The 20,166-nt window shown below is 43.8% G+C and overlaps 1 protein-coding gene across 1 annotated transcript in view; it reads left to right on the top strand.

Annotated features, from left to right (window-relative positions):
* PLXNA2 (plexin A2) overlaps window positions 1-20,166 on the top strand; it is a 509,765-nt gene that overhangs the window by 137,861 nt on the left and 351,738 nt on the right. Inside the window, exons 5-6 of the mRNA XM_080367686.1 lie at window positions 1,438-1,490; window positions 11,770-13,975. The gene's annotated coding sequence lies outside the window, so the exon portion shown is untranslated. The remainder of the gene's footprint in view (window positions 1-1,437; window positions 1,491-11,769; window positions 13,976-20,166) is intronic.

Here is a 20,166-nt window from a genome sequence, read left to right as displayed (position 1 = left end):
ATCACTCAGACAGGGGCTTACTTTGCTCAAATAACCCGTTGGCTGTGTGCCTTTGTGGCGTGTCAAAGGGCTTTCAGTGCAACTGAGTCTCCAGTTCGCTGATCTGAAGGAACAAGGAGCTTTCCTTGTAGCATTATTGCGCTGGAGATGATATGGGGATGTTACCCTGGTGGTTGAGATGGCTGGAGGGCAGAGGATGAGAGGCCTCCCAAAGCCGGTCTGTGTGGTGGACACCCTCAGGGCAGGCTCCATCGCTGCTCCGGGAGGCAGCAGAGATGATGTTTCATCTGAGCAATTGCGTTATTTGTGACTCCGCAAACTGACCATGCTGTGCAGCTCCACTGCAGGAGGGTTTCTGTGTCTCTTTGTTTGGCATTTGAGCCAAATGCCAAAATACCAGGAGAAAGTTGCCTCCAGCATTTTTTCGGAGTTAGAGGGGGAGCATTCTAGCTCTTGACATCTTGGCAGGGGTTCTCAAAGCCCATATGTCAGATTCAGAGAAACAGTTCACATTAATTTTAAATGGAAATCTTAGACCTTTGCTAGGCAACTACATCTCTCATTGCAATTCTACCCACAATTTACTCCAAATAGGCTTGACAATAGCACACTAAAATCTGAGTGCTTCAGCAAAACAGAATCACACCCTTTTGAGTGAACATCCATCCTCATTCTATTTGTCTTGTGGCAATTAAAATAAGCGTGAAATGTGCTTGGGCATGCTCTTGGTCTCATGCCCATTTTAAACATTAACTCTAAGTCTTCATTGCTATTATTTAGTAATAATGTTTATTATTGATAGGGCTGTAGTACCTGGGGGCCAATCTTTCATTATTCAGTATAAGCATACATCAGAAACAGTTCTTCCCTCAAAGCATTACTGATCTAATTGAAGGCTAACGTAGGTTAATAGATAGCTTAAAAATGTTTATTTCATATATAAAATAGCCTAACACTGTACTTCAATCCCTCCTGGTTTACATCACTGTGAGAAAGCAGTAGCTCCCAGTCTCTTGCTGAATGTGTCCGGCTTTTGCTTTTATTTCCCCTCTTGTCATGGTTTCCATTTTGCTTGATAGGAAACCATGTTAGAAAAACGGAAGGGGTAGGAGGACTTGGAAAGCTGTGCTAACTGCGGTACATCTGGCTGCTGGCTGCTGTGCCAGCTCCCATTCCTCTCTCCAGCATGGCTGAGGTGACTGCCAATCGATCACCTTAAGATGTAATAACTTCTTTAAAATCAGGTGCTGGCTGCTCTGCCGCCTGCTTTCTGCCCAGACTCTTCCTCCCCAAATCCATAAGGCTGTTACGCGCACAGGCAGTAGTTGACTAATTACAAGGCAAATATATGTGGGTTTTTAGGTTGCCAAAGCACATGAAATTCTCCCCCCTAAGATTCAGCAAAACCTAAAGTTATTGTCTTTCCTTCTGTTACAGGTGTTGGCTTCTGTCACAAGATGGTAGCGGGGCAGCTCAGCATGCACGTGCAAGTAAGTTAAAAATATTTTACTAGCAGTTTGCAATTGCAGTCTCATTCTTTTACCAATGAAATATTTGCTTTCTGGGTGCAGACCCTTTCCCACCATCTCTGTACATTAAATGCCTTGCACTGATCTGCTGCTGTTCTGCGCTGCCAGTGTTTGCGTGCCAGCCAGCATCCCTGTAAATCCTTACCCTCCTGCACACGTGGCAAGAACCATTCCTCATGAGAAGAACCAGGAAATTGGCCCTTTCATGGGAAGCGATCATTCTTCTTAATTGTTGTGTTTGGCACCTGGGTACTGCAGTGATGGGTGGATTTTAAATGCCTAGAAGATAATTAAATTTCATGTTGAAGAGAATAGTTGGATGTAAAACCGTGATAGCAGGAGTAGTGTAAATGTAGAAATCAAAGTTTCCATATGTTCCTTTCTTTCACTATTGCCTCCACAAAACATAATGGCAGATCTGCATGTCACAACACAAAACTCGGCATGTCTGTACTGCAGTGTGGAGATCCGCAGCCTCCATTCACACAAACCAGTGAGAAATACGTTTTTTTCTCCCTGCTTCCTCCTGCCTTGGTGGGAGTTTGCACGTTTGCATCTTTCATCTGGTGCACGAAGAGCGAACTCCTTTCTCCCCACCCGGCTTTCAGCCTGTTGGCGTGGATGGATTTGGGGAGCAGAGAAATGGAGTTTCGGCCCCATGCAAGTGGTAAAAAATGGGTCGTAAGTTGTGCTTTAAAAGCCATATTTGCTCCCATAGGAATTTCTGAAGTGTCGATCGCCCTGTTGTCATATGCCCTCTGTCTCTGCTCCGAGTTGCCTTGGACTCAGAAAAAAATTAATACAGAAATGGGGCAAAAGGGGACACGTGGAGGAAAGTATGTGGAAGCCCAGCAGAAAGGAGGACGGTGCTGAGAACTCCTCAGAGGGACATGTGTAAAAGCAGTCACAAAAATGCTTTCATTTTTCAACCGAAGGCATTAATGCTTTTAAAAAGCGGAATGCAGTCATTATTTTAATACGTGTGCACTTGCTGTGGACTCAGATAGCCCTGCTAAATGTGAAGATATGGCATGGCTATTCAGAGCAATTTAACTTTTACAGAGTCTGTTTGAAATTCTGGGCTTTTTAAAGCATGTGGTAAAATTCCCTTTTGCTTCACTGAGGCCAGATATCACTGTTTGCTTTTATCCTTTTTGCAGAATTTTAGCATAAAGGTTTGAGATAATTGTGAAGTCCTCCACCAAGTTACTTTCTAGCATTTTTCCACAGCACAGCGTCCTGTAATGGGGTGGTGGTGGGAAACTTTCACTTAAGCAATGGAGGCATTCTGCCATCCCTTGAGATGCATTTTTGCAATTCCGTATTTACTGCCAGTAATTTTGCTCCATATTCATCCTGGTTCCCTAGTGATTTGCACTGGCTTGCAAAAATGTGGCACGCTTAACTGTTTTGAAATGCCATGGAATCATAGAATCGTTTAGGTTGGAGAAGACCTTTAAGATCACCGAGCCCAACCGCCTGACATGAAAAGAAAGAAGCTTAGCTTCTGTTTCCATTTTCTTATTTTCACCAGCAAAAGTTCCTCTCTACCCCTTAACCACGCTAAGTGATGTGGATGCATGCTGCAGCCTTTGAGGGGCTGCAATTAGTACTCTCTACAGCTATGCGACCTGGTGTAGGGCAAGTTGTCCTTTTTGCCCCCAGCAGGTACTTGGATTCAGCAGCATGAGCACCAGAAACCCGTCAGTGCATCTGTCAGGCTGACAAACGAAGCCTGCTCGTGATGCAGGCTGGTTATTGTAATAGATAGGAATGTCAGGTTATCGTTCTCAGCTACCTTGGATCATGAACTGGCATGAAACAAAGCTTACTGGAAAATGCAGATTTTCTGCCATTTGTGAAAATTAACTCCCCTAATTAACTTACACATATAAATGCACTCAGAATGAAGACATTAAGTTGATTATCTAGAAAATTGCTACCTTGGTAGACTCCCTAATGCCACCTCTAAATATGCCAAGAATTAAATTGCTCTTGTGGCATTGTTATGTCACTGCAATTGAATGCTCACTGATGGAAGACACCGCTTCCCTTTTTTGGCTAAATTTAACCTTTAATTTCAGAAAGTGGCAGCAACTGAGCCCAAATGAGCTTGCTCTAACCTTTCAGAGAAAGACTATCTGTTCAAAAATCTCTTCCCATGCCACATTTCTTTTTAAATTAAAAAACCCCAACAACTTAATACTGCCTAGTATTTCAGATGTTTTGGAGATTAGATTTAGAGTCTTGTCAAGCACAGGCATGTTTGAAGTTATAACTGAGCAGCTCAAATGAGACATTTAAAATGTGGATGAGCAAGAAGATGAAAATATGCTGAAGACATTTCAAGAGCAAAGGACTGGCTGTCGCTGCAACCTGAGGACCAGCTGCATCCCTCTGACGTGAATTCTTTGCTGGTGCCCAAAACATTTTAAAAAAATAAGCAGACCATCTGAGCCAAGAAGGCCCAAGGGAGGCAGCTGGGAATACCGCCTTCCAGAACCGATGAGGTACCATTTCTTGGCCAGGCAGCAGCATAGGGCTGAGGGTACAGAGGCCACTTTTTAGCACCAGCACAGAGCAAGGGACAACCTTCTGCTCCCAGCTATTAACAAACCACAACTATACTTTGGCTTCATTACGAAAATACTTATTTTTAGAGCAGTGATGGTAGAGAAATGATAGTAGCGACGGTTCCAAACTCATTCATAGACTTCCCTTGGTTTCAGATGGTTTTGACAGTTCATTCTGCATCTTGGGGGGAAGGCATATGTGTGTGTGCTGCAGAGAGGGAAACAGAACCCAGTGCTGATGGCACGGCACTGCTCTGCTTAGATCATGGGCTGGGGCTTTGTCCTTCAGTGCTTTATCCACGCGTGATCTCTGTAGCTGCGTTCTCTTCTTTGAAGAAACAAAACATGATGCTCTATCGTTAGAATGAAAGAAGAACCTTGTTCAAGTGATTTGAAGTGGTGCGCCATGTGAGATCATGTCAGCTGTAACGCATCATGTTGCTGAGGACCCTGAGACTGAGACATTTCAGAAGTATGTAACTTACAATATCCTACTTTTTGATTTTTACTTCACGATGAAGCAGCTAGGTGACACTGCCTGAAACAATGGCCTTGAAAACACTTTCCCTGAGATATTCATGATTTTCAGTTTGCAATAAAATGATTTCGGAGTGTGGAGCGTGCTCATATGCTGTCGGCTTCAGATGGTACAAGCACATATATATATGTTATGCAAATAGAACTTTGTGAGAAGAAAAGCTTTATACCCTGCATCACGAACCAGAGGATAACCAGCAAAAAATTTACTCTCAAACCTCCTGGTGACACTTGGTAAACGATACTGTGGCTAAAAGGCCAGAGATGAACCGAACTAAATTAAACAGAAAACCAAATTTAGGTTTAATTTACAGAAGCTTGAGCTGTGATTATTGAAAATGTGGGGGGAGAGGGAGGGCTGCAGGACAGGTCCAGTTCTGATCCTTTTAAAATGAAGACTTGATTAACAGCACAATTCCTTTTGACTTTAATGAATACGGGGATTGCAAACTGTTTACAAAAGGGCTTTAACTTAATTTAGCTTCCACTAGAGAATGTCTGTCTGTCCCCATAAAAATAAAAGAATTCCAGACATATCTGATTTCTAAGCCAGAGCTGTCATCATATAATATGTCATCACGTGGTTCCAGTACAGAATGGATGAGGTCTTTTAATTTATTGGATACTCAAGTCTGTATTAATTGCTATCTGTTAAAAATTACAGTATTCCAAGACATCCATTAGAAAACTTCAAGATGTTTTATTATTATTATTATTTGGCGATTAGCTGCTGCAATTATCTTACTAAACACTATTTAAATGGTTTCACTGTACTCCTAGATTTTCTGGTTTTTGCACATTCAGGAAGTAAAAAAAAGAAAGGTCCTTCACAAAACCTCTTCTTGTTTCTTGTTTGTTGGCAGCTGTCTTGTGGTCAGAGGAGCAAAATTTCCCGTAGATTGCTTCGGTCGCTGGTACTCATCATCGAGCTCTGACCGCCCATAGCTACCAATTACAAACTCTTGGTACTTGATGTTTTCTCTAATTTTTTTTGTTTTTTTTTTCCATTAAATAGGAACTCCAATGGTTCCTGTGTGGTTCAGCATTACTGTTGGTGCAAGATGCCTTTGTGTTAAACTCATTAAGAGAAGATCCACTCTCAAAGAGTTTATAATCTGTAGAGGCAAGACCCGCAAAGAAAGCTTTATCCTCTTTCTCCCCTCTTTTTACCAGGAAACAGAAAAAATGAAGCGGCGTGGCCAGTTCCACTGGCCAGTCTCTGCCGTGCACGCCAGGCTGTGGAGAGGTCTGCTCGGCCGGTGCCCTCCTTCACGGTCGTGTTCCACTGACCCTAAATGCAGCCACAGAAACAAGTTCCTCTCCCAGCAGCAAACGTCAGTGATCCACAGCCCCAGGCTCTGGTCTCTGCTGCTGATTTTTCAGATCCCTCAGGCTCCCTTCCCATCACTTCCCTCTTCCCATGCCAACTCAGCATCTCTTTGTACAGATCCATACCATCCGAAGCAGGAGACAGAGTGCTGGCCTGTAAACGAGCCAGAACTTAATGTTTTAACTCTGCCTTTTACAATGCCAATAATGCCAAAAATGGATTTTCATTGCTTGCGAAGCTCAGTCATAACAATACTTCAATGCTTTAATGTTAAGCCTTTGACTTTTTTTTTTTTACTTTTTTTTTTTCTTCTTTTTGAGTCCGTCTGTTGAGTCTGAGACATAATAAGTTGTTATTTGTCTGGATATCAGAAGACTGGTTAAATATTATCAGTTGCCTTAGGGCTGTGGAGTATTTCATCACAGGCAGATAAGACCCAATGTCACAGTTCTCCAAATGTCAGAAAATTAATTATGGACTCTTGCCAGCCCCTTTACTCTCCTCCCCATTCTGTTTAATGTCATATTTAGAGACTTAATTTAGAAAACTATCTCATTAGCTCCAACAGACCAGTAAGAAAAATATTTCTCACTAGACATACAGGGCTCTACCCAGTTCATTGTTTGCTGGGTGTGAAATGGGCTGATACGCAGGGAGGAGAAATCTCTTACTGCTTCCAGACCTAAACCGGTGCGTAGTGTCTTTCTGCAGGGAAGATCTTTCAGGGAGATCAGACTGCATGGCCTAGACCTACAGTCCTTTTAAAGTATATCTTGAAATATTCAGTTCTTATTTGCTAACCTCTTACGGCAGGGCAAAGGTCATCAATAAGCCTGGCTCTGGAGGCTGTGTCTGAGAAAGCCACCGCTGGTCTTCAGCCTAGTCGTGAAAAACGAAGGGGCTCTCGCTGCCTCTGCAAACCTGAGAAAAACAAAGTCTGTGGCCACCGCGACATTCACTGCATCTTTCCAGGAGGTTTCGCCTGTTTGTCAGTCCGCACCAACTGAGCAGGAATCCCTTGCGAGAGGGACTGGGAAATATCTTCATCCCTTTATCTCCTCAGCATGGTAAGGCTACACCTTCACCTAAACACACGAATCTCCAACTATTTTTCTAATTTTTGTGTTCTCTGTTGGGTGAATTTCTGACTCAGTCTTGTCAATACAGTTCCAAGTGCTGCAGCACATCTGCCTGCTCTCCATGTTTTCAATCCTCCCTGATATTCATTCTTTGTCACTAAATATTCCGCTATCAAGACTACATGCACTTGATCTCACTCCAGGATTTAAGAGTGCTGGTACACAGAGTTCCTTTGTATGAGATGAGACACTTAACCTTTCCAAAGAGAAGAGCTGTTTTTAATCATTACTTCTGATTTGCACATACAGAGCATGAAGCCTAAAATCTATAAACATTTCAGGCTTTCTGTGGAGTGTCTTTTCCTCTCTAGCACTGCATTTACAGGCCATTTGTTTCCATTCAAAGTTTGAAACTGTGATTTTGCTGCAACTCTTTGACAGCTGAACTGCACCAGCAGAAGTGCTCAATCCATCATCAGAGCTGAGAGACATGCTTCAAAATAAATAAATAATGGCAAACCCATTCAGTTTGGATAGGATGCACGGAGAAGGGGGGAGAGCAATTTGTTTAATGGATTTTATTGATTTAAAGATTAAAATGCTCAGAGGGTTAGATACAGCGAGACCCTGTTTTTCCACTGGAAAATCACAATCACTTACAGTGTCTTTGTGTAAATTCAGAAATTAAATGGAGCTAAATCTATGGCACTGTCAGCTGAAAATAGGTAGGTCCTTGAGGGATAGATGGAGCATAGAGGCACTGCATCTTGCTGGGCAGTTTATGGGCTCTGTTGGGTCCTACTGTCTTTGTGTTCCCTGTCACCTGTGCTCTGGGTGGATTTTTAAAAAACACATCCTCAGATTTCCCGATGCATGATTAGTGTTTTGGTCGCTGTGTGCTCTGAAGCCTGCTTTTCATCCATGCTGGGGCCTTTCTGTGGAGCCTCTGGCTCAGTCCCTCCTGGTGGCAGAGGCCGGTTCAGGGATGGGAGCTGGGGGCACGGGGGCTGCTGGCCCCAGCCTGGCCCTGGTTGTGGCATTTAGCAGCGTGTAAGGGACTAGCTTAGGTTAGAACAGCATTTAAGTGGCTTTAATTTGCTGCAGTGGCTGGTGTATCCGGAGAACACACTTTGCATTTAAACTGTCTGTGCTGTGCAAGTGCTTATGTGTGCAACTGGGAGCTGATGGACTAATACCTAAACACAAGATAAAGCTCCCTTCCAGATGCACACACAGCAGCTCCCTCAAACATTTACGGTTTAAAACGTCCTTCTAAGGCTTCTGCACGTTGAGAGCCTTTGTCCCAAACTTGCTGCACTCAGACTGTAGAAAATACCTCGCTGTCCAGTTTTCCAAGAACTGGGTCTCCTTTCAATATTTTATTTCTGAGACTGTGTGCCAGGATGTCCCCAGGATGAGGATCAGATCTGAAGAACCCACATCCCCCTTTAGATGCAGAAATAAGTTTTAGCTTTTTCAAAGACAGAAGCAGCCAACTGTAAACAATCTTCGGAGCTGGTCTGGAAATCTGAGCCTCACTGCAGGCATTGGGTGTTGGGATGCTGTTGCCTGAGTAATTCCTCCTGGTTTCAGAGGAGATGGTGGGAGGACTGAAAATTGCACTCTACACTGGCATCCAAATTTAGCTGTCACATCTAATATTTGTGGATCAGACCCTTCTGTGCTGCTTTTTTTTCTTCTGGAAAATGGGGATAATTATGCTAGCACTGACATTTACGGCTGAAAAGCAGCGCACATGTGTAAAATGTAGAGAAGGGTTATTATGTATCTTATTTACACAGGAGAGGATTCCCAAAAGAGAAGAAAAAAACACATGAATACATTGCCTGGATTTCTAATGAGCTGATTTCACTTATTGCATTCTAACTGAATATTGGTAACAAGACGAGATTCTACAATAAATATGCTCTGCCTGAAAAAGGTAAAAATCCAAGGTACCAGAGCATTTGATTTATTTCCTTTTTTTCCAGAGCTCTTTACACCAGTCCTGCCTTCTTACTTCATGTGAGATCTCACAGCCCCTTCCTCTGCCCTGCAGACGATGTGATCCTGGAAGAGACAATGTAGATGATAAATTAGAGGAAGAATTGCATCTATCTTTTTAGTGATGTTGTGTTCTCCATGTGGTCATCAAAAGCTCCCAGCACCTGTTCCTACCTGCTTTGTTCTATCCTTTGTGTATCCAACACACCCACCTTCCCAACCTCAGAGCCAGTCCAGCTACGATGGATGATAAATCACAGTTGTATTTTTTTTAAAGGAGAGGTTTCTTGATACTTCAGCAGACAGGTGGATCCCACCTCTGTTACTTAATAACATCCAAAATATTTCAAAGTAAATGGGTGCTGGAGGAACACGTCAGTGGCACAGGTATATAATGACTTTATATATATATATATATATATATATATATATATATATATATATCAGTGAAGTTAAAGGAATTGCAGAAGCCTGGGAAATTCTGATGATGGGTCCCAACCTCCAACCACAGCACTGCACAAGTGGAGGTTTGCTACAGAGAAATGCAGGAAATGCACAGAATAACAGACCAGAGAAAGTCAATGAGCTTGTGCTGGGTGTGCTGGTTGATGGGAGCTGGATGATGGGACAGCATCACCAGTCTCATTTGGGAAATCCCTGGAGTCTTCATCAGAGGGGAATTCCAGTAAGTGCTTAATTTCAGTTCTGGAACAGGGATAATTGACTGATAGCTCTTGAAAGCCAGTCTCACTTTTGCACAGACAGCACGAGGGCACTGGCAGTGTAGAACCTTTCTCAGTATCTTTTCCATATGCACCACTAAGCGGTTATAGCACAAGTATTATTAGGAATCAATTCTTCATCATCTCCACTTAAGCCTGTCTTCTTAGCTGATCCTCCGAAATAGGTGGCCATTAATGTGCATAGGGATAGCAGTTGTTTTCTGTGTGCACTGCCTAAGAAAATCGTGATACTTGAAGCATCCTAAAGAGCTCTCAGGTGTCAGACCAGTTGCTTGCTACTTATTCCTGCCCTTTTTTTTGCTGGTGCAGTAAGTCACTTTTCTCATACTGCAACTTTTTGCAAGGTGAGACTATTTGGCACAAATGTAAACCTGCATCTCCAAAGGGGCTTGCATGTTATTTTAAATGGAGATTTAAACCAACTTTAAGCTGGTAGTCAGGACAGATGAATTTTAGGTCTGTCTTTGCTATTGACTTTGACAAGTTGCTTTCCCCTCTGTGTGTGTGTGCCAAGCTGTGAAGTTCAACTCTTTGGACTCCCAAAGGCTGAGCTGAGAACTTTCATCTGTCAAGCAACAATTTGTCCCAAACCTTTTAGGGGGAGGAAGAGGAAGGGTGTATCCATGATTCCAGTTTGGTTCATATCTCACGCAGGCATTGCTCAAACTGCAACCACAGCTTATTTGCCTATGCAAATAATAGGAACACAATATGGATCCCACAGCTCAAACCGTTATAATACTCTGTAGTTCCTCACTGCTCCACAGTGCTGCCCCTGATGTAAATTCATGTGATTTCAATATGACTGGGCCGGAGCAAACACACTTTGCATTGCTCTGCGTCTCATGCAGCTTCATGCATCGCTGCGAGCTGAGAACAAAGGGGATCGCAGCTGCTGCTACACCAAAATGGCAGAAACCTACACTTATTTGTGGAGAGGTAAATGATTTTGCAGAGTCCAAGGCAGCAGAGAATACAGCCTTGTCTCTAGTGCAATGTGCAAAGATTAAGCCTTGATAAGCTGTGGGATTTCCATTCTCCAAGCAGGTTCATTACTGGCAATGAGTTCCCACTAATGTACTGCAACACTACATACGGAGAGAAAGGGAAATGTCTCAATACTGAAGACATAAATGACAGTCTCCTGTAACCTGATTAAGAAACAAGAGGTGCTTAATTCTGCCGCACCAGGTTATAAATAGGACCGGGACTACACCCCTGACAACCATTCAGGCATGAAGATATTTCAGATCAAAACCTCTGGGTCTTCGGAGACACATGTACTGAAACAATGGTTATTGAATCCTCCAGATGTCTTTCTCATACTTTTTAATGTACCCTCTCTACTTTTCTTTCACTGAACTAGATTTGTACTTAAACATCTAATTTACATAGTGCATTAAATATTAAACAATTGCTGTAACGGTCTTTTGTTTTTCCAGCCAAAAAAAATCTGAGAAATGATTGTTTTACCTCCACAACACTGAATACAGAAGATCACTTTAAGTGATCTGTTGTGCACAACCTTGCAATTATGTAAGAACTTGAACAATGCATGTGAGAAAAAGGACTGGACCCGGCAGGTTTAGCTTGTCTTATTTGTACTTGACTGGAACAGCTGAAATCAGTGGAGTATCCATTTTGTTCAACAGATGTAAGCCAGAAGAACCTGCTTGTTTCCCCTTTTCTGCAGTTCATTGTATTATGATCTACATTTTTGCATCTTATTAGTAATTCATAACCTGCTAGAGGTGGCACAGCGAAACTGCCATCACTGGGACTAAATTCCAGTTGCTTCGATGGGAGTCCGATGTCTGCAAAGCCACCTCACAGACACGGGAAAGAAGCTTTCCCTGTTCATGTTTCCCTGTTTTCCATTTCCAAACAGCAAAATACCTCAGAGCCAAAACCACCGGTGGGGCGGTGGCAGGTTTCCTTGCTCTCTGTTCTTACCCCAGCTTGTCCCCATTGCAGGTTGGCACCCCAAGCCCCATCAGCAGCCCTCCGAGTGGCCCCGCTCCTGCTCGCCGTGGGCACCTTCGAGGAGCAAAGGTATTTCACGGAAGCTGCCGGAGTACGAATTTCCTTAATTCAAATGGAAAAAGCCACCACAAAAGTGGAGCAGAAGGTGTGAGGGAGGGAAGGACAGATAAATACGCTGGGATTCTCCTGAAAGAGCTGTCCAGGGCTGAGCAGAAACTGCTGCTCAGGAGATGGTGTTTGGGGTTGGAAAGTGAGGCTAATTCAGTGTAATGAGAGGTGAACGGTACTCAAGACGCTTCCAGTGCCACTGGAGACCCCTTACAAACGATTTTGCTCTTTCAGTCATTAATTTTTTATGAAGTTTAATAGGCCTGCAGCCTAGAGACCTGCCTGGGTGTTGATTAGCTTCATATTTTCGCTCATTAATGTAGAATCTGATTAGCCACTGTTACAAGCATTTCATCTGATTTGGCAAACGGCATTGTTCTGATATTAGGAATTACATGTTTACTTCGTCGGAGGAAAAAACCCTTTGCCCACTCAGAGCCCCTACATCTCCTATGGCCTCTTTAAAATCACCTTGAGGCCAGGGGGCTGTTGCCTGTATAAATCAGGGGTGGCACTCCTGCCCGCGCTCCTGCCCGCGCTCCTGCCCGCGCTCCTGCCCGCGCTCCTGCCTGCACCACAGGCATCGCTTTTGGCAGCTGCTCGCTCAGCTTGGGGCAGTGGTGGGAGAAGTGGCGAGAAGCGCTGCTCGTCACTTCGGCTGCAGCCGGGGCTGAGACATTCGAAGCCTGGTGGCCTGAGCTGCCGCAGGGGCCAGAAGCCCAAACCCACCGTCCACCCGCACAAAGATCAGCTCAGGCCAAGAGCACCTTGGCGAGGGAAAACCTGTGAAGCTTTTGCTTCTATGGACTGGGCTGAATCTGTTCTTTGAGTGAATGGAAAGCTAAACCTCGTCTCCTTCAGCTTTCTGCCCTTAAAGTCCACAGTTTCCCTGTTTATTGATGCTCTGTGATGGGACACACAAGGAGCATGGTCTTTCAATCCCTTCAAAACTGTTAAAAGGTGAAAATAAAAATAGTGATAGTGCAGACTAAATTCTTAAGGGCAGCGAAGACTCATTGCATGGTAAGTTGGGGCAAGAGTTAAAGCAGCATTGCTGACTCGCTGGCAGTGCAGTTAGTTTGCTGTGCAACAGCCTTTTCAGGGCAAAGGGAAGCTGAGCCAAGCAGGAGGTTTGGTGGGCAGGCTGGGCTAAGGTCACACGGACAGGGCTTTGGGCTCAGGGCTTGGCTCAGCAGACCTGGAAGTCTGGAGATGCCGTGCATGCCCCTCCAGCGCCTTGCAGGGACCGGCACCCGCACCCAGCAGGTAGCCAAGAGGGTCTGTCTTCTTGTGAAGGGGCAGAGAGAGGTCCTGAGGATGAAGGTAACCTCTGCAGCAAGCATGGCTTGTTGTGACCATTTAATGAGTCACTGATGTTTCCAAAGCTGTCAGGAGAATGGCTTATTATCGGGAGAACTCTTATTATCCCTTTTTTCTGCCTTGGTGATGGCAAAGGAGGGCTATGGCGATGTATATACAAACAGGAGTTTCATGCTGGTGCATGGCTTTTTGCTCCAGCCCTGCTTTTTTACTCCCTCTGTGAAAAGCAAAAGAAGTTTTATGAATGACCTGAGCAATTCCAGCTAATGGCTAGAGCAGAAAAACACCCGTTGATGATCCCAGGTGAATAATATCTCAACAGACTAGAGGAGTCTTTTACCTGTCTGACACTATTATAGATGTCGTTAGTTAACAAGGATAGTCAGGGGTTTCAGAACAGGCATTAAGTGAGATTGCTTGGGTCATTATTAATTATGCAGATTCTCCATCTTCTTCTGTCAGAACACATGAGTTAAATAAACACAAATGGATCAAACTGCTGTGCAATAGAAACTTTATGTTAATATAGCAAAATGCACGGCAGGAGGTGGCAGTTCCATTAATCTCTGGTGGATGGAAGTATGCAGGGACTTAAAGAAACGTTTGTTTCTGTTCACCAGGTAGTGAAATAGGAAGCGTTATTTATAGCAACGCAGCAGGTGGGTGTCCCGATGTGCTGGGCATGACATACACTCACATTAAAGGATGCTGCTTGGCCTGAAGAGTCTACACTCCGATTTGACAATTCAAGAGAAGTGACATCAGAGGGGTAAGAGACCTTGTGTCACACAGCAGGGCAATAGTGAGCAATTCTGTTTCCATTGCTTTTGTTTAAAAACTGGAGTTCAGACAGCAGACCCCATTCCACAAAGGAACACAAATTCCCAGAAAATGAAAAGGCACTCGGTCAGGGAGACCCCCAAATTGCCTTGAGTTTAACGGTAGCAAATCACTCTATGTATGGGAGCCTTATGGTCAAGTGCCTGTTCACCCAGATTTGGAGCAAGGATGTGAGCTTCAGGTATTCTTATCCATCAAAGCGCCTTGAGCACCATGTTGCTAGCTTTCTGGAAAAACACTGTTTCTGTCTGACTTGAAACTCTATCCTAGTTATAAGAAAGCAGAAAGTCAACAGTTTTATGATGGCTGATAGTTTGGTACATCGCACAAAGGGAAAAGGAAGTAGAAAACCAAAGTCCAAGGGCAGCAGCAGTGGATTTCCAAGCAACTGTTACTGAATAGGAAAGTGAGAAACAAAGAGACTGGACACTGTTCCCTTAAAGCTGTGAGCTGCTTGCTCTGCAGCCTTATATAAGACAGTGAGCACTGTTCTACCCTATTTATCTATTTCAGCTTGTGGCAACACACACTTTGCCTCTGCTGCCAAGCAAGCTGGGTGTCAAATCAGTACAGATGTGCATAATTCAAGCTGGCACAGAAACTGATGGTTTTGCATTGGACATGTTTATTTTCTTCTTGCAAGGCTTAAGCATGTCATTTGCTGTCACACATGCCCTTGTGAAATCTTGGCAAGAAATCAATTTGATTTTCAATGTCAAGCAGCTTTCTTTAATGTCTCTAGATAAGGTTTGTGTGTCTTCTGTGCTGGAGGAGTTATGTATGTACCACCTGGGGTCAACAGCAGAAAGCTCTCTGTGAAATCAAAATTTCAAGTAAACCTCTGCAGAGCTGTTGCTTCTTTTCCATCTTTTCAAGAAATGGATGTTCTTACTCTCACCCTCCAAAAATACATGAAGGACACGACATAACACCCATGCCCCGTGGGTTCAGGGCACTGCAAGTTCTTTGTGTTGTCCTTTTCGCATGAGTCAAGGCTGTGTTTTTAACAAAATCCCTTGTGCTCTAAGCTGTTTAGGGCAAAGATTGCTGTTTTATTTCTTGAATGGGGCAGTCCTGGACCCCATTGTCACTTGTGTGTTAAACTTGGAACAGCTACAAAGCCTTGATAGTCTCAAGGATCAGGTTTCTTGGGACTTAAGGATGGGTGAATGATCAGACAGGATTCTTTGACTTTTGAGGGACATTTGATGTAGTAAGTAGTTAAGTGGGATATGTTTATGTCTTTTGTTATCATTAGCTCTGTGAATATATGAGACTTCCCTTTAGTGGTGTGTGTGCAACACCCAGAATATATATAGTGCTGAGACAGAATCTTGCAGGGCGCCAAAACATGTATATGCAGTGACCAGAGCAAAAGAAATGCACCCAAGGAAAAGCAGCTACAAACTATGCAGCACAGTATCATCTGGCTATCACTTGTAACTGTAGGAAAATATGCAAAAAATCTCCCAGACCAGAAGGCTCCTACATTCCAGCATCATCAGAGTAAATGTGAGTTTACAAATGCTGTTACTTGGCTTTCTGTTGGTGTCTGACGGGTGTTTTCAGCTGCGTCTCTTCAAAGGACTTTTAACCCCTGTTCTGCCCATGTTGTGCTGTGTGATCCTGTTAGATCTCACAAGCTGAGGGGTGGCAGGGGAGGTGACTTGCACTGAGGATCTCCGAGGTACACTGTCGTAATTCTTACCATTCAGAAAATGACTCCCCTCTGAGCTGGCACTCTATTCTGTTCAAAGAAACGCTCTCTCTTTTGATGCAGACAATAACTAGGACGAGCGCCCCGTGACTTTATACAAGCAGTGGCTCATGGCTGTTTTGGAAGCTGGTGCTGTTGCCCTGAGTAGTCTCTAAGAAGAGCAGTTGTATTCTGCTTCCTTCCAAAATGTGCAGTAACTTGCCTTATGTGCTTGCTTCTTTCTGCCTTATGTTGGCGTTAGAATTTTGCTTGTTCTGTTGCTTTCTCTCCAGTGGGTGAAGTAATTCCTCTGTGAATTTGTTATGCTTTAGGATTAATAGAGAGTAAATGAATACAGTACAGAACAAATGCAAAATTGTCTTTAGAAGGGTGTGAATTTGTTCCGCCACATGATGTTCCATTTTTTTCTGATTTTATTTCATTTCACCCTTCCCTTTGACAAAGTAGTTAAAAGCTGTTGCTATTTATACACATGTATTCAGCGTCAGACTGTAATGGTTGATACAGCCTCCCCTGAGAGGCCGAGCACAGAGGTTACCCCTCGCCCTTGTACATGGTCTCTCACCAGGAGAGGCTTGACACAGCGCAGGAAAGCTGCCTTGGAAACTGTCTTAAGCATAAGCAGATGGCACCAAAATCTGATAGCACTTCATGAGTGTGAAATTCATTAACTCCCTCCCCACTCCTCAAATTAATTTTTTTAAGCCAAGTAGTATAGAATTTCTGGTCTAAGTTTTGTGTTCAAATAGCTTTGCTCTGGAGAGCTGCTTCTCAGCCTGAAAAGCAGCCTAATGAGTCTAATGACTGCAGAGACACTGTCTTCCTAAATAATTTTAAGTGATAGTAACTACCACCAGCTCTTGCAGAGAAAACCCAGATCTACGAACTCACCAGGTCTTGGCAAGCAGCTAGGAACTAAGGGAGAGAACAGGCTTTGAAGTTCAAATGTGGTACAGTTTTTCCCTGGGTCTGTCATTTCCATATGTATTATAAACAGTTCTGAATATTTGTCTAAGTTACATCAGAGTATTTTATTCCTGATCAGTTTGGTTTTGACATGTGAGTGCATATGAAAGCTAATACAGTCTCTGTGTCCTAATCCTTTCATATTAAAGAGGTGCGAGGAGGCTGTGGTTCAGGATTGTGGTTTTGCTGAGTGTTCACAGCAGTAGCTCAGGACCAAAGTGTGGAGCCTGTTTGCAGCTCCTGCCTGAGCAGCAGCATCACCCGTGCACCGCTCTGCATGAGCAAATAAACTACTCAGCATTCAATGATGCCATCTGCTAGTTCTCATTTGGGATAGGGGATGGTGCAGAAGCTCTGGTGTGTGTTTGCCAGGATACAGCCAGACCCTCACCCAGTGTGGGAGAAGTCCCTCCCTGCTGAGCGTGGGGCCCCTGGGGACACACCTAGTCCCCCTCCTTGACTGTACTGCCGCAGGACTGACTTGTGCTGCACCGACACACCCCCAGTGCCAGAGACTCCCCATACCTCACCTGGCTTGCAGACGTGCAAGCAACATCTCTGCCAGCTCCGTTCTTTTTGCTCTTCCATTCCTGCCTGCCCGTTCGGGTGCCCTGTGCCAGCCCACGATGGGCAGCGTTAGTGCCAGGCGGTGCCTGCGCCCGTTGGGTTATCAGGTACCTCTGCTGCTCTGCAGAGCCGCCTGCGTGATCATTGCTGCTTGGTGCAGAGCACTCTGTACTACCCAGAAAGTGCCTTTGTACTGTCTGGCTCAAAGGAGGGAGACAGGTTATCATAACATGATAAGCGTGGAATATTTTAAGCTAAGGGGAGTTGTACAACTAATGTAAAAATAAATAAATAATAAAAAAGGGCCACAAAATGTGATTTATAATATAGGGACACTGTTGATGTATCCAACAGGAAAGCAAGCCAATTCCTCAGTATCTTAGCTTAGCTTCTTTCGTCAGAAATACAAGAACAGCAAAGTGTCTTTTGCATATTTCCATTTCCCAGTGGGTAACCTCATTCCTGTCAGAGAATGTCCAGGATTCTCTTTCCTTCTTCTTGTAATGCTCAAATATTATAAATATCAACAGCAGCTGAAGAGGAATTACTAAATCCAAGAAAACCTTGCCCTATTAGGAAGGAACAAACTTTTTTGCATTCTTATGACCAAATCCTAGAGATGTTTCTTCTGTCCTTAGAGGACAGATCCATTCATTGCCTGGGGAGGCACACAGAGAGAAAGCTTTGAATAAAGTCAGGTTAGATCTGTGTATTCACACATGGCGCTGCCCATGTTCCCCGAGAGCTCCAGCTGACATTAGCAGGAGTTTTGCATGAGTAAGAGTGGAATAAAAAAATCAGCACTTACCTCCTGCTATTTTATCCCATGCATTCAGACCCCAGTGAAAGTACACAGGAGCAAATGAGATTCTCACCACTGGCTTCAGTGGCTTTGGATTTTTTGTATTCCTGACAGGTGCAGAAAAAGTACCAGAATTTCTTTATTCTTGTTACAACTAAACCTTGTGAGCAACCAGACTTTTAAATAATTAAATCTGTAATCCCCTAACCATCTTATGTTGGCTTTACAATTCCTGTTTAACAAAGGCTGTCTGTCAAGCCACCAATTTATGATGAAGATAAACCGCAATGTGGGGGAGCGAGCTCCTTGACGTTAGCCATCCGCTGCTGCCGTGTGCCTGTGCACAAATCCCCGTTGTGCCGATGCCGTTCAAGAATAACAAAGTGATGTACAGGGCATCTGCTGGAGATTTTGTGAAGGTGTACCATTAATGAGTCTCCCATGGATTCAGTTATTATTGAGGATTAATTATTGACAATTACACAAAGCTTTTAAAAGAAGAAACAAAAAAATTTTGCAGAAGATCTTGGCTGTCAGTGTCCCATCAGCCATGGATTTGGCCTTTTCTGGACAGCCACGTACTGTCTTACCTGTGCAGGGCTCTGTGGGGTTTGGTGGCTGTCCTTTGGAATTCCGAACAGTACTTTTCAGCACACAAAGATGCTTACCTGAAAAGGTCTGACTCAGGAAAATACTTGTCACCTTTCTTCATATGCTTCATTCATCTTATGCCTAAATGCTTTTCTTCAGTTACTGTGAAGAACCTAGACCGCGTTCCTCTTCACAGGGGATATATCAAGTGCCGATAATTGAACTGGCAGCGGGGACAAAGGGAGGGGAAATCAGTGGTGACATCTCAGCCTTGCTGCAATACTGGCAAAACCAGATGTCGGTGTAGTTGCGACATAGTCACAGCTAATTCTGTACTCTAAAATAGAGCTGAATTACGGGGGCAGTGCTAGGGTATTGGTGCACGTCCCCATTGCCAAGCATTCTGGACTGAGCATCTGCAGGCAAGCGCCGTGGGATGGCCTGGCTCTGGAGAGAGCTGGTCCATGCCCAGTTTCATCAATTCTGGTTGTGCGCTGAGTTCTAGACCTGCAGAGCACTGTCCTTCAATTTGTGAGAGGAAACAATGCTCAGGTGTTGACATTCCCCTCCAACCTCATTTTATTTTGCAATTAATTTCCAGTCAGGGTGGTAATTTCTGCTGCACTCTTAATGATCAGAAATATTTGGCAGATTAACATCATTTAGCTTTCATCTTCTCAAGGGAGATAAGAGAAAGGATTAAAGAGAAGGAAATTCCTTGCTAAATGCTGTTAAGAGAGTGAGTACAGAGTCTGGAGATGTGAAATCAAATGAGTGAAAACAAAGGAAAAGTTCAGGAGCCCCTTGCCACTGCCAGTGGGATTTACCCTTTATTTACTGCTGACAGTCCATCTGTCAGCTCCAAAGCAATACTGAAAAGGAGACTACACCTGTCAACACGTCTGTGAGGCAGAGATGGAGCAGATGTTGGAATTTGCACCACTGAAGCTAAAATTTATCATATCTAGCATAAAACTGCTAATGGAGGTGAAAACGGTCACTCTTTAGTTCAGTGCTTGATCCTCTCCTTTTTTTCCCCTCTTTTCTCTCTGCTTTCCTGAGTGCCTATTCACTGCTCAGCTCCGGCAGAAAGGAATAAGTCACTGAAGAAATTTAATTTCACTAGTATTCAATCAAACCAGAATAATGTGTTTAATATCTGTGCAGCATCAGGGAGGTAGAAGATTCATGCACTTGGAGGAGGTGAGGGAAAGAGATGCATTAAAGGCAGTGCCTTGGTTCGCTGCAGTATAAATTTACCCTCACACGTGTGCAATACATTAAGGAGAGCTGCAATACAAATCAGCAAAGAGCAACGAAGTCCCAAGTCAAAGGAAGAACAATATCATGTGCTATTATGTTATTACCACTATATATTCTGGTATGTGTTATTAATGACAAATAAAAGGCAAGTGCTAAACGTGAGGGTAGAGCAAGGAAATATGGGCTGAAATTAAGTCAAGAATATTGAGGTTTA

The sequence above is a fragment of the Falco punctatus genome, assembly GCF_963210335.1.
Source record: "Falco punctatus genome assembly, chromosome: 17".
NCBI lineage: Eukaryota > Metazoa > Chordata > Aves > Falconiformes > Falconidae > Falco > Falco punctatus.
This window is presented reverse-complemented; position numbering and strand designations above follow the sequence as displayed.